Source organism: Pan paniscus, chromosome 17 (genome assembly GCF_029289425.2).
Source record: "Pan paniscus chromosome 17, NHGRI_mPanPan1-v2.0_pri, whole genome shotgun sequence".
In the NCBI taxonomy this organism is placed as follows: domain Eukaryota; kingdom Metazoa; phylum Chordata; class Mammalia; order Primates; family Hominidae; genus Pan; species Pan paniscus.
The window spans coordinates 78,827,103-78,849,574 of NC_073266.2; positions in this window are offsets into that span (position 1 = coordinate 78,827,103).

The following is a 22,472-nucleotide window of genomic DNA, read 5'->3' on the forward strand; positions in this document are numbered from 1 at the left end:
CTGAGACTCCAGATTTTGGAGGGGGCAATGGGAAAAGGTCTTTTTTGTGCAAATGGGAGTCATTTCCTTCCACTTCAGACTGCCCTCCACATAACCTTTGCAGCAAACCAGGGGTCTGTAGCCCCAAAGTGTGTCTACTTCAATGCCCCAGGGAAAACTACAGCCTTAACCAGGGAAGAATCCACTACTGTTTTAGTACCTATTTATTTTAGTCTTTCTCACAACAGCCTGTGCTCCAAAGGGCACCTGGAATACACTTCACATTTCTTGAAGAAAGGTTCAGCTTGCACCAAAGGACCCCATTATGGTTCTGCTCTCCCTCAAGATAGCTCTGATGACACCAAGGAATATCTAAGACCCTTTTCTACATTAATCTCTGAGAGGACCTCTAAGTCTCAAACTGCCCCAGACAGAAGAAGCGTCTCACAAATACAGGAATGGCTAAAAGTGCTGGCTCTGGAAATTTATTAGCCAGGCGACCTTGGGCAAGTCACCTAATTATTGCAAGGTGTATTCTTCTTTTCTTAAGTTAATTGGAAATATAACACACCAGTACCCACCTCTGAAGGCTGTAGTCTTGATTAATACACGTAAGATATTTAGCACAAATGAAGTACTGATCCATGCTACAACTTGTATAATCCTTGAATACATTATGGTAAGTGAAATAAACCAGTCACAAAAGACCACATGCCGTATGATTCATTCATATGAAACCCCAGAATAGAGAAATCTATAGAGATAGAAAGCAGATCAGTGGTTGTTTCAAGCCGGCAGGGGGATGAAAGGATGGGAGGGAATAGCTAAAGGGTAGATTTGAGAAAAATTCTAAACTAGATTGGTGATGGTTGCACACATCTGTGAATATACTAAAACCATTGACTTGTACACCTCCAATTAGTGAATTATTTGGTATGTGAATTATATCTCAATAAAGTTGCTTAAAAAGATATTTAGCAATGCCTATCACACATTAAATATTTTAAAAATGTCAGCCAGTATCATGTATTGATTCACTCAACAGATATTTATTAAGCTTCTATTATAAAGCAGGCACTGTCCTTGTTCTTCTTATAAATTTTTACCAATTTTACATTTTAAACTCTTGTATGTGTATGAAATATGCAAAGGTTTTATTATTGCAGGAAAACTCCAGAACACTGTCGTGACTAAAATGCTTCACTTTAAAAGACAAAATTAATTTTGTGAATAAAATTCTTTAGGTATAAAGCTGTTACTTTATAGTTATATAGTCATGACAACCCTGCAACCATATGAGCATCTTAAGAATACCAACAAAAAAGTTTTCATTAATTTAAAACTAGATAATTTATTTATAGTCAACTTAGAAAGTTTTCCAAATGAGAAATACAGAATTTAGTGACAGCATAGCAGTTGTATGTTTCTGTGGATTTGAGCATTTCATATTTAAGAATCATATGAATAAAATGAGCATTGAATGGTTTAAATCAGATAATGAGTTCTAAAAGTCATATTTTCAACTCAGAAGACATTAGACAATTATTTGAAGTAGCCCTAGAAACGCCATTGCCCTTACTATATTTCCCATGACTTTTATAAAGCAATTAAATTCTCTTTCCCCTTACCCTTTCCTCCATCATCAACTCCCTCATTTCAATTTTCTAAGAAAGACTATGTATAAAAGGCAAAATAATAGATTTATAACCAAAAATATTTAGTAAAGAAAAGGGAAACATAGAACTCTAAAAGCTATGCCCAAATGGTAAATTCCATTACAAAAAAAAATGGATCTGCTTTGGCAAATGCAGAGATTTAAATGGTGTTGGGTTATGCCAAGTTGGTGTGTGCGCCAGCTGGAAGCTGCCTTCACCAGCATTGTGGCCTTAAGCACAAAAGAGAAAAAAGAAGCAAACTAAAAAGACAACTCCCTCAGCAGCCAGATTACCCTCTGCAAATCCTAACTTCTTTGTTTCTCCTTTCTGATCAGGTAGGCTGCCCATCAGAAACCAAGGAAAAATGTAATGCATTGAGGACCCCTGTAACCTAATTTCTCCTAGAGAGATTGACTGAGATCTTGGCTGCAGGAGCTGGAACCCAGGTACAGAAAGTAAGTCTGTGCTGGTGCAGGATTTTTAAAATAATGCTCTCTTGGCATCCTCAATTCTTCCATAAACACAACATGGTTTTGTTCATTCATACTATTTACTACATCAGCAAAAGTCATTGCAAAAACGGGGGGAAATCACCCTGAAAATAAAGTATTCTAGGAAGTTTTAACTTGTAGATGTATTCAGGATTCCTTCACAAGCACAGATTCTGAAGTGAACCAAAGTAAAGAAATTTAAAAGACTGAAAAAGCAGGAATTCACTCAAGGCTTATTACCAAATTTCCATGAGGACTACACTACTGTCTCTACTCCTTGAACACCTGACTAACTTATCCTGCTATATTAATGATGTGGTAAATTCAAATAATTGAAAAATTTCAAATTATTACAGAAGAACACTGTCAGTTTTCTTTTTATAGATAAACCAGGTAATATAAAGCAAACTCATCATTATTATCATCATCATCATCACCAACACCACCATCATCATCTGAAGTGATTTTTTCCTTCTATTAAGACTTTTTTGATGAATTAAATTTCCTCTATTACCAATAATACACCTATGTCCTTGTAGACACAACTACATTTACCTTAATATACACGTCAGAAATTTTTGGCAAGTATCTGCTTGCAATGGTTCTAGGTCACTAGCTCTATCCTAAACTTCTTGAGGAAAATAACTCTGTCTTGATACTTTTTATCCCTTGGGCCTCACACAGTATCTAGCACATAGTATCAATTCAGGAATTGTTTGTGAGATAAGTGAATCACCATCTGAGTTAATAATGTATACTTGGTCTAGTTTTAGAGATCTATGACCAGTTAAAACAACTTCTTTCATAAAGAGTCAGCCTAAACCATTACCAGGATTTCACGGATTGATACTCAAAATATCATTAAGAAGGGAACTTCACTTTGCTTTCCTCTTAAGTAGGTTTTGTTATTTGCTGGGAAAGAGGAAAGTCATTAAATGATCACTTTACTCCATTTCAGGAAAATATTTCCTGTTACTTTGAGGATTCAAATATAATAAGAATATCCCAGCTGGGTCTTAATGTCCCCCAAAATTGTACTTGCCCATCATTTCCCACTTTGCTGCCAGATCCAGAACCCCAGCATGGAGTGGGCCCAGATGTGGGTAGATAGAAATTTAGACACATGCCCTTCCTGTTTGCTGGCAATCAGTGCCTATAGCAGTGAGCCTGGGATGGATGGAATGAGTGTCCAGAGCTCCTGACAGTTGCTGGACTCATTTTCTTTCTCTCTGTTTCTTTCACATGCTTCATTCTTTGCTTTCTGTTAAGGATATGTATTGACTTTGTGGAACCACTGCAGTGAGCCGTAAATGACGCATTTAATGAAAATCCTTGCCTTGTGCTCTGAGAGAGAACACAAACAATGTAGTGCAATCATTGCTGGGCAGTGAGGGGTGTTGTAATATCACATGCATCTGATCCACCATCAAGACAAATGTGCCAATTGGAAATATTTCAAAAGTATATAGTAAAAAATATTAACTAACATTTTAATCATATTCATTATTTGTTGTTTCTCCTGTCCCTATGGCAGTATTCTTTTATTCTTAAGGAATGGTTACTCTTTTGTCTGAATGCCCCAAATCCTATATCCTAAAAGAAATGCACAAAAGGATTTTGAAAGCTTACCCTTTTTGGAAGGATTATATTAAAATGTTGATTTTCTGCAGAGCACTGTATTTGTTGCTACCATGCTTATATTTCAATGTTGAATTTTAGGTTATTGAAAAGAGTATTTTTCTTCAAGTTTCTCTTTCTTTTTTTTTTTTCTCTATTTCTCTCTTTAAAAACAAACCAACAAACAAAATAAATAGGATTTGGATTTTTCTAACAACGCTGTGAAGTACAGTCTGAGTGACAAAGTCCAATTAAAAGAGGCACTTGCCAGTGACAGAAAAGTCTCATGGCAGAGTCTGGTCCGAATGAGGCTGGAGACAGTGACCAGGGCCCCGGGGCTCCTGTGGTGTCCTTCACACTAATGGTGAAGGAAAGTGCTGTCACTTGATTTCATATTCCCCAAGATGACTACACACAATGCCTTGGCACGCCATGCATGCGCTTCCTGCTGCAGAATGATTCATAGTCCACCAGCTGGTGTGTTAAGAGGCGCCCCCCATTGCTGAACAGCCCTGAAACAACATCCACACGGTGCAGTCAGTGACAGCCACAGGCTAAGCAGACTGCAACTCTTCCAGCTTGCCCTTATCCCACATCCTGCTGAACTGGAGCTTTGCAGGCTCAGAGAGAAGAGCTGGCTCAGTGATAACAGCCTGCAGGTGCACATGCCGGCCCAGCCCCTAACCGAGCAGGCTGTCTTGGTTTCCCCTGTATGGAGCAGAAGTCACAAATGAACCAGTTGACTTGTATTCACATAACTCGAGGCCCTGTCCTCCCTGGAGACAGTATCTTCCTGTAATGCTCTAGTTTTCAACTACTTCCTCCTCTAATAAGGTATCTAAACTCCAGCCTAACAATTTGTCTTCATCGGCATTATTATTCACTGCATGAATGAAGGGACAAAGTTTCTAGGGTACTATCACTAATGCACAGACTGGGTTTGATTTTGTTTGTTTGTTAGCCTCATCTGACCACCAGAACACATGTCCAAGTAAAGACAAAACTATTCTCTATGCGATACCTGACTAAATATTAGGTCAATTATGATGAAAAAAAATTAGTCAACCACGGTTTGTGTGTCACATAAATAAAAACAACTGGTTGACAGGATTTTGTTGTTATTTATTATTTTGGCTTGACATTGACACAGTGTGAGTTTTAGAAATGATTACTCATTTTTTTCTATTTATGTCTAATTTTGACAGGTTTCCTGGATTCTCCAGAATGGCATGGTGTACCTCCAGGTATCCTAGAGCATACCCGAGCCTTCTGAGAAGCTTAATTAAAATTGTAGTTAGAAAATCTTACTTTTAAGCATATCTCATCATGGAAATGTTACCATGTGAAGATCCGTGCAGGATGACTAGAGTCCTGTTCATGCCAAATATTATAGAATGCCTTATGTTTATAAGATTTTTACTTAAATGACTCCCGAAATTTCCTATAATTGAATAAATTATAAAAATAATACACATACAAGTTGTAGATGTAGAGTTTCCAAAACTATATTTCTAGAAATATGCCACATCAATTTCTTACAAACTCAATATGCTCATATCTCATTTATTTATTAAATCATCATCTGCTTTATCTTTACTTTTCTGTTTGTCGTATTCATCTCACTAGTATTTTTAGAGTTTAGTATCATCCATAATCTCTCACATTTAAGTTATATGAGACTGAAGAGAGTTTATCACCCCAAATCTTTTTTTCATGCTTTCTCTTTCTTTTTAAAAAACAACTTCTTTTGGTCATTTCTACTTGCCTCTTCTGTCCCTGATAATTTTGGAGCCTGTGTGACTCCAAAAATACTTTGCTGTGTGATATTTGGGCTGATGAGATGTTCACATCACTTCCTCCTTACTCTGTCTTCCTGGATGAAAGGGATCTCCTTGGAAGCATTATATTGGCTTTATGCAGAAACTTGCTGTATGAAACATCACATATGTAACTCCAATACTTTGCCCTAGTTTTTCTGTTTCCTGAAGTATTTTAAGGATGATTTGGATGTACTCACTCTAAGTCCATCACATAAGTACAAACCTTCTTTGACACTTTTCTGTGATGTTTTGATAGTTTTCTTTTTTTATTATTATTATTACACTTTAAGTTTTAGGGTACATGTGCACAATGTGCAGGTTAGTTACATATGTATACATGTGCCATGCTGGTGTGCTGCACCCATTAACTAGTCATTTAGCATTAGGTATATCTCCTAATGCTATCCCTCCTCCCTCCCCCTACCCCACAACAGGCCCCAGAGTGTGATGTTCCCCTTCCTGTGTCCATGTGTTCTCATTGTTCAATTCCCACCTATGAGTGAGAACATGAGGTGTTTGGTTTTTTGTCCTTGCGATAGTTTACTGAGAATGATGATTTCCAATTTCATCCATGTCCCTACAAAGGACATGAACTCATCATTTTTCACGGCTGCATAGTATTCCATGGTGTATATGTGCCACATTTTCTTAATCCAGTCTATCATTGTTGGACATTTGGCTTGGTTCCAAGTCTTTGCTATTGTGAATAGTGCCGCAATAAACATACGTGTGCATGTGTCTTTATAGCAGCATGATTTATAGTCCTTTGGGTATATACCCAGTAATGGGATGGCTGGGTCAAATGGTATTTCTAGTTCTAGATCCCTGAGGAATTGCCACACTGACTTCCACAATGGTTGAACTAGTTTACAGTCCCACCAACAGTGTAAAAGTGTTCCTTTTTCTCCACATCCTCTCCAGTACCTGTTATTTCCTGACTTTTTAATGATTGCCATTCTAACTAGTGTGAAATGGTATCTCATTGTGGTTTTGATTTGCATTTCTCTGATGGCCAGTGATGGTGAGCATTTTTTCATGTGTTTTTTGGCTGCATAAATGTCTTCTTTTGAGAAGTGTCTGTTCATGTCCTTTGCCCACTTTTTGATGGGGTTGTTTGTTTTTTTCTTGTGAATTTGTTTGAGTTCATTGTAGATTCTGGACATTAGCCCTTTGTCAGATGAGTAGGTTGTGAAAATTTTCTCCCATTTTGTAGGTTGCCTGTTTACTCTGATGGTAGTTTCTTTTGCTGTGCAGAAGCTGTTTAGTTTAATTAGATCCCATTTGTCAATTTTGTCTTTTGTTGCCATTGCTTTTGGTGTTTTAGACATGTCGTCCTTGCCCATGCCTATGTCCTGAATGGTAATGCCTAGGTTTTCTTCTAGGGTTTTTATGGTTTTAGGACTAATATTTAAGTCTTTAATCCATCTTGAATTAATTTTTGTATAAGGTGTAAGGAAGGGATCCAGTTTCAGCTTTCTACATATGGCTAGCCTGTTTTCCCAGCACCATTTATTAAATAGGGAATCCTTTCTCCATTGCTTGTTTTTCTCAGGTTTGTCAAAGATCAGATAGTTGTAGATATGCGGCATTATTTCTGAGGGCTCTGTTCTGTTCCATTGATCTATATCTCTGTTTTGGTACCAGTACCATGCTGTTTTGGTTACTGCAGCCTTGTAGTATAGTTTGAAGTCAGGTAGCATGATGCCTCCAGCTTTTTTCTTTTGGTTTAGGATTGACTTGGCGATGCGGGCTCCTTTTTGGTTCCATATGAACTTTAAAGTAGTTTTTTCGAATTCTCTGAAGAAAGTCATTGGTAGCTTGATGGGGATGGCATTGAATCTATAATTTCACGATATTGATTATTCTTACCCATGAGCATGGAATGTTCTTCCATTTGTTTGTATCCTCTTTTATTTCATTGAGCAGTGGTTTGTAGTTCTCCTTGAAGAGGTCCTTCACGTCCATTGAAAGTTGGATTCCTAGGTATTTTATTCTCTTTGAAGCAATTGTGAATGGGAGTTCACTCATGATTTGGCTCTCTGTTTGTCTGTTATTGGTGTATAAGAATGCTTGTGATTTTTGTACATTGATTTTGTATCCTGAGACTTTGCGAAGTTGCTTTTCAGCTTAAGGAGATTTTGGGCTGAGACAATGGGGTTTTCTAGATATACAATCATGTCGTCTGCAAACAGGGACAATTTGACTTCCTCTTTTCCTAATCGAATACACTTTATTTCCTTCTCCTGCCTAATTGCCCTGGCCAGAACTTCCAACACTATGTTCAATAGGAGTGGTGAGAGAGGGCATCCCTGTCTTGTGCCAGTTTTCAAAGGGAATGCTTCCAGTTTTTGCCCATTCAGTATGATATCGGCTGTGGGTTTGTCATAGATAGCTCTTATTATTTTGAAATACGTCCCATCAATACCTAATTTATTGAGAGTTTTTAGCATGAAGGGTTGTTGAATTTTGTCAAAGGCCTTTTCTGCACCTATTGAGATAATCATGTGGTTTTTGTCTTTGGTTCTCTTTATATGCTGGATTACATTTATTGATTTGCGTATATTGAACCAGCCTTGCATCCCAGGGATGAAGCCCACTTGATCATGGTGGATAAGCTTTTTGATGTGCTGCTGGATTCGTTTTGCCAGTATTTTATTGAGGATTTTTGCATCAATGTTCATCAAGGATATTGGTCTAAAATTCTCTTTTTTGGTTGTGTCTCTGCCCAGCTTTGGTATCAGGATGATGCTGGCCTCATAAAATGAGTTAGGGAGGATTCCCTCTTTTTCTATTGATTGGAATAGTTTCAGAAGGAATGGTACCAGTTCCTCCTTGTACCTCTGGTAGAATTCGGCTGTGAATCCATCTGGTCCTGGACTCTTTTTGGTTGGTAAGCTATTGATTGCCACAATTTCAGAGCCTGTTATTGGGCTATTCAGAGATTCAACTTCTTCCTGGTTTAGTGTTGGGAGAGGTATGTCTCGAGGAATTTATCCATTTCTTCTAGATTTTCTAGTTTATTTGTGTAGAGGTGTTTGTAGTATTCTCTGATGGTAGTTTGTATTTCTGTGGGATCGGTGGTGATATCCTCTTTATCATTTTTATTGCATCTATTTGATTCTTCTCTCTTTTCTTCTTTATTAGTCTTGCTAGTGGTCTATCAATTTCATTGATCCTTTCAAAAAACCAGCTCCTGGATTCATTAATTTTTTGAAGGGTTTTTTGTGTCTCTATTTCCTTCAGTTCTGCTCTGATTTTTAGTTATTTCTTGCCTTCTGCTAGCTTTTGAATGTGTTTGCTCTTGCTTTTCTAGTTCTTTTAATTGTGATGTTAGGGTGTCAATTTTGGATCTTTCCTGCTTTCTCTTGTGGGCATTTAGTGCTATAAATTTCCCTCTACACACTGCTTTGAATGTGTCCCAGAGATTCTGGTATGTTGTGTCTTTGTTCTCATTGGTTTCAAAGAACATCTTTATTTCTGCCTTCATTTCGTTATGTACCCAGTAGTCATTCAGGAGCAGGTTGTTCAGTTTCCAAGCAGTTGAATGGTTTTGAGTGAGTTTCTTAATTCTGAGTTCTAGTTTGATTGCACTGTGGTCTGAGAGACTGTTATAATTTCTGTTCTTTTACTTTTGTTGAGGAGAGCTTTACTTCCAAGTATGTGGTCAATTTTGGAATAGGTATGGTGTGGTGCTGAAAAAAGTGTATATTCTATTGATTTGGGGTGGAGAGTTCTGTAGATGTCTATTATGTCCACTTGGTGCAGAGCTGAGTTCAATTCCTGGGTATCCTTGTTAACTTTCTGTCTCGTTGATCTGTCTAATGTTGACAGTGGGGTGTTAAAGTCTCCCATTATTATTGCGTGGGAGTCTAAGTCTCTTTGTAGGTCACTCAGGACTTGCTTTATGAATTTGAGTGCTCCTGTATTGGGTGCATATATATTTAGGATAGTTAGCTCTTCTTGTTGAATTGATCCCTTTACCATTATGTAATGGCCTTCTTTGTCTCTTTTGACCTTTGTTGGTTTAAAGTCTGTTTTATCAGAGATTAGGATTGCAACCCCTGCCTTTTTTTGTTTTCCATTTGCTTGGTAGATCTTCCTCCATCCTTTTATTTTGAGCCTATGTGTGTCTCTGCATGTGAGGTGGGTTTCCTGAATACAGCACACTGATGGGTCTTGACTTTTTATCCAATTTGCCAGTCTGTGTCTTTTAATTGGAGCATTTAGTCCATTTACATTTAAAGTTAATATTGTTATGTGTGAATCTGATCCTGTCATTATGATGTTAGCTGGTTATTTTGCTCGTTAGTTGATGCAGTTTCTTCCTAGCCTCGATGGTCTTTACAATTTGGCATGATTTTGCAGTGGCTGGTACCAGTTTTTCCTTTCCATGTTTAGTGCTTCCTTCAGGAGCTCTTTTAGGGCAGGTCTGGTGGTGACAAAATCTCTCAGCATTTGCTTGTCTGTAAAGGATTTTATTTCTCCTTCACTTATGAAGCTTAGTTTGGCTGGATATAAAATTCTGGTTTGAAAATTCTTTTCTTTAAGAATGTTGAATATTGGTCCCCACTCTCTTGTGGCTTGTAGAGTTTCTGCCGAGAGATCCGCTATTAGTCTGATGGGCTTCCCTTTGAGGGTAACCCGACCTTTCTCTCTGGCTGCCCTTAACATTTTTTCCTTCATTTCAACTTTGGTGAATCTGACAACTATGTGTCTTGGAGTTGCTCTTCTTGAGGAGTATCTTTGTGGCGTTCTCTGTATTTCCTGAATCTGAATGTTGGCCTGCCTTGCTAGATTGGGGAACTTCTCCTGGATAATATCCTGCAGAGTGTTTTTCAACTTGGTTCCATTCTCCCCGTCACTTTTAGGTATACCAATCAGACATAGATTTGGTCTTTTCACATCGTCCCATATTTCTTGGAGGCTTTGTTCGTTTCTTTTTATTCTTTTTTCTCTAAACTTCACTTCTCACTTCATTTCATTCATTTCATCTTCCATCACTGATACCCTTTCTTCCAGTTGATTGCATCGGCTCCTGAGGCTTCTGCATTCTTCCCGTAGTTCTCGAGCCTTGGCTTTCAGCTCCATCAGCTCCTTTAAGCACTTCTCTGTATTGGTTATTCTAGTTATACTTTCATCTAAATTTTTTTCAGTTTTTAACTTCTTCGCCTTTGGTTTGAATTTCCTCCTGTAGCTTGGAGTAGTTTGATCGTCTGAAGCCTTCTTCTCTCAACTCATCAAAGTCATTCTCCGTCCAGCTTTGTTCTGTTGCTGGTGAGGAGCTGCTTTCCTTTAGAGGAGGAGAGGCATTCTGATTTTTAGTTTCCAGTTTTTCTGTTCTGTTTTTTCCCCATCTTTGTGGTTTTATCTACTTTTGGTCTTTGATGATGGTGATGTACAGATGGGTTTTTGGTGTGGATGTCCTTTCTGTTTGTTAGTTTTCCTTCTAACAGACAGGACTCTCAGCTGCAGGTCTGTTGGAGTTTGCTAGAGGTCCACTCCAGACCCTGTTTGCCTGGGTAACAGCAGCGGTGGCTGCAGAACAGTGGATTTTCGTGAACCGCGAATGCTGCTGTCTGATCGTTCCTCTGGAAGTTTTGTCTCAGAGGAGTACCCGGCCATGTGAGGTGTCAGTTGGCCCCTACTGGGGGGTGCCTCCCAGTTTCGCTGCTCAGGAGTCAGGGGTGACGGACCCACTTGAGGAGGCAGTCTGCCCGTTCTCACATCTCCAGCTGCGTGCTGGGAGAAACACTGCTCTCTTCAAAGCTGTCAGACGGGGACGTTTAAGTCTGCAGAGGTTACTGCTGTCTTTTTGTTTGTCTGTGCCCTGCCCCCAGAGGTGGAGCCTACAGAGGCAGGCAGGCCTCCTTGAGCTGTGGTGGGCTCCACCCAGTTCGAGCTTCCAGGCTGCTTTGTTTACCTAATCAAGCCTGGGCAATGGCGGGCGCCCCTCCCCCAGCCTCACTGCCGCCTTGCAGTTTGATCTCAGACTGCTGTGCTAGCAATCAGTGAGATCTGTGAGCGTAGGACCCTCCAAGCCAGGTGCAGGATATAATCTCCTGGTGCTCCGTTTTTTAAGCCCGTCATAAAAGTGCAGTATTAGGATGGGAGTGACCCGATTTTCCAGGTGCTGTCTATCACCCTTTCTTTGACTAGGAAAGGGAACTCCCTGACCCCTTGCGCTTCCCAAGTGAGGCAATGCCTCGCCCTGCTTCGGCTCGCGCATGGTGCACTGCACCCACTGTCCTGCGCCCACTGTCTGGCACTCCCTAGTGAGATGAACCCGCTACCTCAGATGGAAATGCAGAAATCACCTGTCTTCTGCGTCGCTCATGCTGGGAGCTGTAGACCGGAGCTGTTCCTATTCGGCCATCTTGGCTGCCTTCTTGACATTTTGATAGTTTTCTTTGTAAAAACTCAGCCTTTATCTCTCGTGGACCATCATCTTCCTCACCAAATCCTACCTGTCTCTTTCTGCTTTCCAAAACATTTGTTCTCCTGCAGAGACTAGCTTTCTACCTGGCAGGAAAACAAGAAGCGTGTTCCCGCAGTTGTCACATGCTACCATCCTAACAGATAATCATACAAAACCCAGTAGCAACTCACTACAAGTTACCGCTTGCAGAAAAATGGGGCATTAATTTTGCCTGCATCTCCCATACAGTAGGCATGCCAGCCAACATAAAATTTTCAAAAAATTTATTGCACGAGGATTATACACGAGAACTTTTTCACACTGGAGTCACAGATTAGCACTAGGTATCAACTTAAACAAACTACTACTCCTAGGCCCCAGCAAAAAACATGATTGGAAGACATGTTCTCTAAACTTCAGACAAAAATAATGAGTAAAGAAAATATTCCAAATCAACCTGTTTTTTGCTTATGTTCTACTGTGTTCTCAAACAATGCCTTGTAAATATTCAATATCTATTTTTTCTGCATCTTTATTTTTACTTCTATTTAGTTTTGTCTCTTTTTTCACTCTAAACTCCATGCCCAAACTCTTCCTGTCTGCCCTTACCCTTACTCAATGGATTTTTACAACTTTCCATTTTCTTTTATCTTTAGAATTTTTCCCTTTGAGGATCACACAGTCAGTTTTCCTGGCATAACCATTACATTTCAAATACTTTTTTTTCTCCTTACTACAGGTGGAGCATTGTCCATGTATGTTAATATAAGATACTGTTTGTTTTCAACCTTTACAATTTATTTGCCTCAGTGAAATAATTATTTGTCTCTCTAGTTTATCCCTTAAAAAATTAATTCACAATATGGAAAGAGCTATGACACACTTTTTATTCCCATAATTTTTTCGTATCCACCATTGAGAGTAAAGATGGATGCCTTTCACTTTTGTATAGAGACTCTTCATACATTACAGTAACTTGGCTCTCACTTACGGCTTTGAATGATCTTGAAGAAAAAGTGTGTTTGCTGGATCCAAAAGTTGTTCTCAGTCTAAACCTAATAAAATTTCCTCTTTGGCAGCTTCCATTGGTTTTTTCCTAAGGCTAACATCAGTCATCTGTCTTCTGCCACATAAACTAGATGTGTGGAAGTGCTTAGAAACCTGTTTAATACTCTTTGCTCTTGCCAAGCTCCCCAGCAGCCAAAATTCTCCCACAAATTCTGTAATCAGTGCTTGAAATATCCATGAAATCAAGTTCTAAGACCTGCCTTCTCCTTCTCTCTGTTGGTCTCCCATGTGCTAATAAGAACTTTGAATATTTGTTCACTCAGGCTTCAAAAATGCACTTAAATTAGAAATGTTTAACATCTCTAAGAACTTGATACACTGCTAACTTTGAGACGCACATACACGATGTTTCCAAAGAGGCCATCAATAATGACGTTCTTTGTAGAACTGTTTTAATGGCAAGAAACTAATTGGCTTCCTTTAAAATACACACACACACACACAAACACACACACACACTTATACACTCAGATCCTCCTGTTATCCTCTCTTGGTGATTATTTCTATCCTGCAGGCTAGGAGAATCTGGGCTTGGTTTTATAAACTAAGCTGAATTTCACTAACAAATGAGATCATTGAGATGACCAGGAGATGACAAAAGACCAGGTGACTCTGAAAGAACCTGAGTTAGGACATCAAGGCCCAGCACCCCCCGTCATAGAGAATCTGCCTCTTTTCTTCTCTTGGAGGCTGAGAGGTGTTTTTTTTTTTTGTTGTTTATTTTTGTTTTTGTTTTTTTTTTTCATTAACTGCTTCACTTTTCTGGTATTTCCTCCATCATTTCTCCACCTCTTTTAATCTTAGAACATAGCTCTCCCTGCTCTTGAAACAGTTCTTAAAAGTGCTTCATTATTCACATCCTCTCTTGCAGCACCATCCAAACCATTTGTTTTCCTCTCCAGCAAAGCACCCCCTTTACGACTGGCAAATCAGAGGAACTTCCCTTTGCTCCTTTCTTTCTCAATTAACTTTATCCTATGTGTAAATTCTTCCTTTATTTGTTCCTTGATTTCTGTTATTCGTGCTCTAATTTATTTTTTCTATACAAATAAATTTCTTCATTGAAAGCCTTTAATCTCATTTCCTGCCTTGAAAGTATTCTCTCTTTTGCTTAATTAAGACATGCTTCATCCCTTGATGATCTTTTTAAATGGAGTTTCTGCTTATAATTTTTTATTTCCACATATCCTAAAGCGAATTTATTCCTCCTACATAGAACTTTACTAGAATTTTCAGATTTTGAAAATCAATTTGACTATTATCTTAAAATTAGAAGGAAAAAGGAGTATTCATTCAGATGTCAGATATATATATATATATACACACACACACACACACATATATACATCCAGATGTTATTTTTCAAAAGACAAATTATTTACTGTCTGTGGTAGATATGGTGCTAGGCATTTGGGCTATACTGTTGACAAGTGGAGACTGACTCTCCACTCCCAGAGTTTTAGGGTTTACTCTGGAAATAGGTATGCAAAGAAACAGCAGAATCCATGGTGGTGCTCATGCAAGTTGCACCACCATGAGCAGTACAAGAACCCCTCATCAGTAGGAAGTGATCAAAGAGGTCCCAACAGGAAGAGGAAAGTGAAATTGACAGAGGAGACAAAGTTTGCCAAGCAGAGAGCTGAAGAGCAGGTGGGAGAATGGACAGAAAAAAAGGCCTTCCAAACAGAAAAAGGAAAACAACAAAAAACAAAAACAGCATCTTCCAAGCTAAAGAAGAGTAGAGAGCATGGCATTTTTAGGGAATTACATGTGCTAATTGCCTTAATAGAGATAAAATCTGATAATGCAGCCAGCCTGTTAGCAACAATAGCCCCTATTTATGGAAAATTCACTTTCTGTCCAGGAGTTTATGTTATCTTACTTAGTCCTAACAACTTTACAGTAAAGACATCCCCATTTTATGGATGAAGAAAGAAGGGCTTGAAGTGTTTTTTAATGTGTCCAACCTCAATTAGCTAATAAATGGTGATGTTGGGATTAAACTCAGCTGTGTATGACTCCATAGACTGCACTTCTTCAACTACGCCAGTATCTCTTCCAATTTTCATTCTGTAGATGTAGGGGAGCCAGCATACAATTTTACACAAAGGAAAAACTTGGTCTTATTTGCAGAGAACTAGTTTGAGAAGAGATGAATTGTAGGTAGGGAGTCCTTTGTGCAGACTATTTTAATAATCTAGCAAAGAAATTACAAGGACCTTAATTGAAATAGGCAGCTATCAGGATAGAAAAAGAAAATGTAGCTCCAAAAATAACTAGGAATTAGAAGGAAAAGACCATAATGACTGGCTGAGTGTTAAGGAAAACTAAGGGGGAAGCGTTTCAAGGTTTTCTCCTGGATTTCTGAGTTGTGCGAACTGATGGTCAGTTGTGCCCCCTAATATAGAGGAGAGTGGGGTGGGACAAAATGTGGCTGGTGAATTTGGGTTTTGGCCAGTTTGTCTATGGATCAGGCTAAGGTGTGCTACAGGCAGGAAATTAGGTGGAGGCTCAAAACTGAGGTCAGAATTAGAAATTAAAAATGCAGGTAGAATGAGTTTGAAGCCATGGGAAGGTAGGATATTGACCAGGAAGCATATGAAGTGTGAAAAAAGACAGATAAAGACAGACAAAGGAGGGAGCAGAGAAGAGAAGCTGATGGAGTCTAAAAGGCCTCCATCACTGCAGGAAGTGAAAAAGAGGAAAGTGGAGTTGGAGAAACAGAGACAAAAGCAATTGCTAAGAGAGCATAATCATGGCAGTGGCCAGGGCATTCCCCAATGATGATGGCACCTCTGGTTCTCAAGATCTGTGTAATCCCCTCCCTTAAATGGGGGCTAAACTGAGCAGCTTGCTTCCCACTAACAGAATATAGCAAGGGTGAATGAGGTTAGGTTATAAAAAGGCTGTACTTTTGTCTGGGGCACTCCCTTAATCTCTCTTGAATTGTTCACTCTTGTGGAAGCCAGCTGCCACACCTTCAGGCAGTCTTGAGAAAAGGGAAGCCAGCTTCCAAGTTAGCAGCCTGGGGATAAGCCACGTGGCAAGATACTGAGGGCTGCCAGCAACCACAGAGAGAGTCAGAAACAACACTCCACCAGTAGAGCCTTGAGGTGGCTGCAGCCCCCCGCCAACAGCTTAACTCTCACCTCATGAGACTCAGAACCAGAACTACCCTGTCAAGCTGTTTCTAGATTTCTGGTGTACAGAAACTATGAAATAATTAATGTTTCTGGTTGGTTTGTAAGCCACTAAATTTGGGATCATTTGTGTGCAGCTATATGTTACCACTATAATAACCCTGCAAACGTAGCCCCAAGAGTAAGATAGGACTATAAGGGCCTCTGCACACTCTGAAGTCACAATTTATATTTTTGTTATACATACATCTGTCCATTTGGGGAGGTCATGTATCATTTCATTAATATATTTTGGCCTATAAAGAGGTGGATAGATACGCACTAAGAAGCAATCGAGTATCATGGTAATGGGTATAGACTGAAATCCCAACACTTGAACTGCATTTCCTGCTTTAGCTCTTACTACCTGTATAACATTGAGTGTGCTTTTTTTGCCTGTCTGCCTTTGATGTCCTTTTTCAGATGAAGGGCAATAAGAGTAGCACCTCTAGAACTGTCAGAAGGAATACATGAGCTAGTGCATATGACCCTTAAAACAGTTCCTAGAGCATTGTAGACATTCAGTCAACATTAACTACTGCTATTATTATTGTGGTGGGCTGGGACACTGTGGTGGATGTATATAAAGAAAAAGAAAAAGGAAGAAAGAAATACTTCAATCTATTTTCTTACATTGACTAAACTGTCACCTCTATCAGTCAGTCTTTTTTTCCATTGTTTCACCTTTTCCCCCAAGATACACTTCCTTATTCAATACATTCACAAACTTGACCTTTTTTGTTCTTGATTCACTTTCATATAAGCTCCTTTCCAGATTTCATCTCATGCATCTTTAGGACAACTATTCATCTAGCCGTAACCCAGCTCTAACCAACCCACACCTAACCCCAAGCTTAATCATACTGACAAGTGTTATAAAACCACAGGCCTATGTTCTTAATATGCAGAAACCCCCACTTAGTACTTCACCCCTGTTCTTCAGGCTACATCTTTGCCTGGTGTTGCGTGCTGAAGCCCTCCAGGAGCCAGCTTCACTCACTTCTTACCTGCCTGAGCTACTTGCTTTAAAATTGTAAGAAGGGACAGATGACTTTTCTTAGATCCACAAGGCTTCCTCCACCTTCTCCTACTTATCCTAGGGGATACACTAGTTCTCTTCTCCTATATCCTTACCTCTGGGGTTTGGGTCCCATGTTCTATGGATTAGTCATTCTCATGGTCTTGGATCTCTGCTGTTCACAACTCTACAAGGGCCCGTTCACTTCTTTCTTCCACTATGGACCCGTCTTCTGGGGCAATGGATTATCATGTCCATTGTTGAGCAGGGCTGTCTTAATCCCATGCTGTTGACAGCTCTTCTGACTGATCTATATAATACTCACCCCCTCCCCATTTCCCACCCTCTCTGCATTTTGCCTTCGGTCTTCTGTGGCTCCCCTCATCCTATCTCCCCTTACACCTGTAGGTGGCGCCCATGCACCGGTGAGGGCAGATGGCGCCTGTTCTGTCCCTCCTGTCTCCCCCTGGCTGGGCTCAGACAGTAGGGAAGATCGGCCCTTCTTCCTCACAGAGACTCTCCATCAACATAAAGACATCACTCCTGGGCCCTTGTTCTCCACATCTGGAAGGCTTCCACGAACAGCAGATTTCCTGGAATAATTTCTTAAGCTGCACCTATAATTTGTTTGTCTTTGGACTTGTAAAATAAGCTTAACGTGTCTCAGCCTGGCTGTCCTCATCTGTGGATGCCATCTTAAATGGTGGTGGTTTGACAGGTAATTATTTCATCTTAAGTGATATAGTGTATGCAATTGCTGGGTACAGTCTCTGGCACATGGTATACGTGTAGTAAATAAGTTGTTATTATTACTGTTGGTGTCATCCTCAACATCATCAGCCCCATCATACACAAACCCATAGTCCTTTGCCCCTTAGGTGAAAAGTTCCTGGAATGTGGTTTAACTCCAGCTTCTCCTGCAGTTATAGTTCTATATCCCCAAATCTGTCTTTTTCCTTTCCAAAAATATCACCATCCCCAAAGAAGGCCTGATTGTTTCAATCCCACTGCTTTATTTCTGGAAAGAATGGTGAGAATTTTTAGCCCTAAACATGCTAAATAAAATCACAAATTTCTTCTAAGAGTTCTGTCCCTTTTTCTCCTATACATTCTCCAAAATAAATCTATTTTCTCTATTGATCTAAAGCTCACATCAAACTTCTTGTTGAAAAATATTTGATTTACTGAAAAATATTTCCCTTGGCTACCTCCTAAGTGAACTGATAGGGTACCCAGCCACATAATCTCTTGTTGGACAGCTCTTCTTTTCATCAAAAGAATCCTTGCAACAAAAATCACCTGGAATGGCAGGTTACGATGCTGTCCTCTTCTTTTGCAAACTTTCTAGATTTTCTTTCCTTCTCTGTTCTATTTCTTTTTACTTATGAACTATATGAAAGGCAAAACAAACAAACTGGCCATTCGGATTTCAATCATTCCCTTACTTTCTCCTCCTCATTCTATTTTCCCTTACTGTTATTCACCCTCACCTCACTCTTCCACATTTCTGCTGTCTCTTCCCTTCCAGGTTCTCACTGTAGTGGACTCTAACCATGCGAAAAAGTCATAGCCAAAATTCTCTGTTTCAGCACACAGTACTCATACAGATTACTGACCCCAAGAGGTTGTAAGAATTGGGCATACTCCTAGCTCTAACTGCCTCTGTTGGCCTCTTAGTCTCCCATTGCAATTGAGATGACATCTGCAACCTCTTCCTGTTATATCTCTCACAGATGGATCTGTTTTGAGCTCCAAACCATCCTGGGAGATAGTTTGATCAGATATCAGATTATAGATTAGACAATGCAAGCAAAAGAAAAGAACTTGCCTGAAGTCCATTTGACATATAGAAACCGGGATAAATTTACAACCTCACTACTTTCAGAGGTAAGCGCTTTTCTTCTTCTTATTTTTTTTAAAGAAGTCCTTTCCAAATATTCACAGTTGGATGTTTCAGTGCATGCTGCCCTTGTGTGGAAAACATTTCAATTTTCAATATTTTGTCCCTCTCCCCTCTGTGTATCTTACACTGACAAAGCCTGTTCCCCCTTGTAAGAACAAGAATCAGACTAATTGGCTCTGTAGGGTTGATTTGGTTTACGAATCCACATGATTCATGAATATGAATCACCCAGTATGCACATGGAGAGGAATAAATGGTGTGACTTTGGGCAAGTGTCTTTGACTCTCAAGTTTAGTTTTATCAATAATCAAATGAGAAAGTTAGATATTTGACCCTAAGATCCTTTATATTAGAAAATTTTGTAATTTTGCTATTTTAACAACAGCACAAATGATATTAAGCAAAATATTTCAATCTCCTTTCTTGATGATAATGATACTAAAACACATAAAAGCATGGGGATATTTATAAGTCTGTATTAATAATAGTAACAAATATCACTTGTCCTCACTCATATCTGGGAGATTAAAAAAATGATTTCATAAAGGAAATGAATGGAATGCAGGTTACCAGAGACTGGGAAGGGTGGAAGAGAGGGTGGAACAAAGAGAAATTGGTTAATGGTTACAAAAATACAGTTAATAGAAGGAATAAGTTCTAGTGTTCAATCGCATAGTAGAATGATTATAGTTAACAAGAATTTATTATATATTTTCAAAATAGCTTGAAGATTTGGAATGTTCCCAACATAGAGAAATAATATGAGGTGATAGATATCCCAATTATCCTAGTTTAATCATTACAGAGTGCATGAATATATCAAGATATCATCTGCAGCTCATAAATATGTACAACTATTATGTATCAATAAAAAATAATAACAGTGGGTAATCTCTAATGTGTGTTTACTCTGTGCCAGAATGTGCTAAGCAATTGTCATGGATGGTCTAATTAAACCCTCATAAGAACCCCATGATTTATGTACTACTATTGTACCTTTCTTTACAGAGGAAGAAACACAGGCACAAAGTTAACTAACTTGCTCAAGGTCCCTGGCAAGTAGCTGAGCCCAGATTCAAACTCAGACTGGGAGAATCCTCAGGCAGCCTTCTTAGCCACTACACTTGACTACCTTTGCTTTCCTAATGCTTTTCAATGACTAACAAGTAGATAAACAGTGGCTATTAATTTCCCAGTGTTATACAGTATTAATCCTCTAATTTAAGTAACCTGCAACTTTGCCTTTAATGGGTTATCAATAAGCATATTTAGAGCTCTTTCTTGCAATTAGTTGTTGCATAAGAATTTCAAAATAACGTCAAGAATAACAAATAGTTTTTACTTACAAAGAGACTTGCAAATTGAATTTCCTTCATCTGTAAAACCTCTCCACATAAAATTAGTCATCCTATTTTATACTTTATTTTTAGGCTGTTTTATGTTCTCTCAACATTCAGTGTCGTTGAATATCAAAAATTGCAGCAATTCTATCTATATGTGAAGACTTTACTCACTTCCCAGAGGTTCCTGTTCAAAAATTAAAGTCCATGCTAATTTTAGGAATTAATGTATTTTTAAATAACATGCACCTTACCCAGCTTTTAAGAGATTTGTTATGAATAAGGAGTAATCATCATGCATATGTATCATGCTGAGTGTACATGTGAATTTAACAGTGAATATATTTCATATGATTTTTTTCTGCTATTTACTTTATGCTTTGATGAAGCGCCAAAACTAAAATAATAGTCCAGACCCGTACGATGCTAAAACATAGAAACTGCTACTCAGTTACTGACAATTTACATTTTTATATAAAGATATAACATTTAAAATTATTGTTACTCTGTTGAATTATTAATCAGTTCACATGACAAATGTGATACAAATAACAATAATGAAAGTAGAAAAGAAGTCATTTAAACCCATTCATTCAAAAGACATGCTACTCAAGAGTGAAGTATAAGAATGACAATTTGAACATGATTGTTTAGTTTCAGTGAAACACAAATTGGGTGACTCAAACAAGATTCTAAACACACATTGTGATCTTCATGCATTGATGCTGTATTTCACAACTCTTGAAATGCTAGCATTATACCTAGGAGTACTGTCTGAGGGGCTGTATAGGAAACTTAATTTAAAACCATGGGTCTCCTTGTTACACACAGTGTGACATAATCCAAGAACATACACTCTGCCTTCATACCACTAAAGCTGTCACATACATTATTTTCAGACCAGGATTGGGAATTTTATAACAAAACAGATTTCTATAGTTGAATCTCAAGACATCATATAACTGTAGCTTATGTAGCTTGGGCATTGAGTACCCTAAAATATTACAATACATCCAAAATAGTAAACATGCTGGTTATCCTTTCTGTATTAGTTTTCCATTGCTGCTATAAAAAATTACACAATCTGAGTGGCTTAAAATAGCACAAATGTAATATCTTACACTTCTGGAGGTCAGAAGACATTGATCTTAATGTGTCTCATTAGAAATAAAATCAAGGTGTTTCTCCTGCCTAATTGCCCTGGCCAGAACTTCCAACACTATGTTGAATAGGAGTGGTGAGAGAGGGCATCCCTGTCTTGTGCCAGTTTTCAAAGGGAATGCTTCCAGTTTTTGCCCATTCAGTATGATATTGGCTGTGGGTTTGTCATAGATAGCTCTTATTATTTTGAAATACATCCCATCAATACCTAATTTATTGAGAGTTTTTAGCATGAAGGGTTGTTGAATTTTGTCAAAGGCTTTTTCTGCATCTATTGAGATAATCATGTGGTTTTTGTCTTTGGCTCTGTTTATATGCTGGATTACATTTATTGATTTGCATATGTTGAACCAGCCTTGCATTCCAGGGATGAAGCCCACTTGATCATGGTGGATAAGCTTTTTGATGTGCTGCTGGATTCGTTTTGCCAGTATTTTATTGAGGATTTTTGCATCAATGTTCATCAAGGATATTGCTCTAAAATTCTCTTTTTTGGTTGTGTCTCTGCCCGGCTTTGGTATCAGAATGATGCTGGCCTCATAAAATGAGTTAGGGAGGATTACCTCTTTTTCTATTGATTGTAATAGTTTCAGAAGGAATGGTACCAGTTCCTCCTTGTACCTCTGGTAGAATTCAGCTGTGAATCCATCTGGTCCTGGACTCTTTTTGGTTGGTAAAGGAATCCAACTTACAAGGGATGTGAAGGACCTCTTCAAGGAGAACTATAAACCACTGCTCAAGGAAATAAAAGAGGATACAAACAAATGGAAGAACATTCCATGCTCATGGGTAGGAAGAATCAATATCGTGAAAATGGCCATACTGC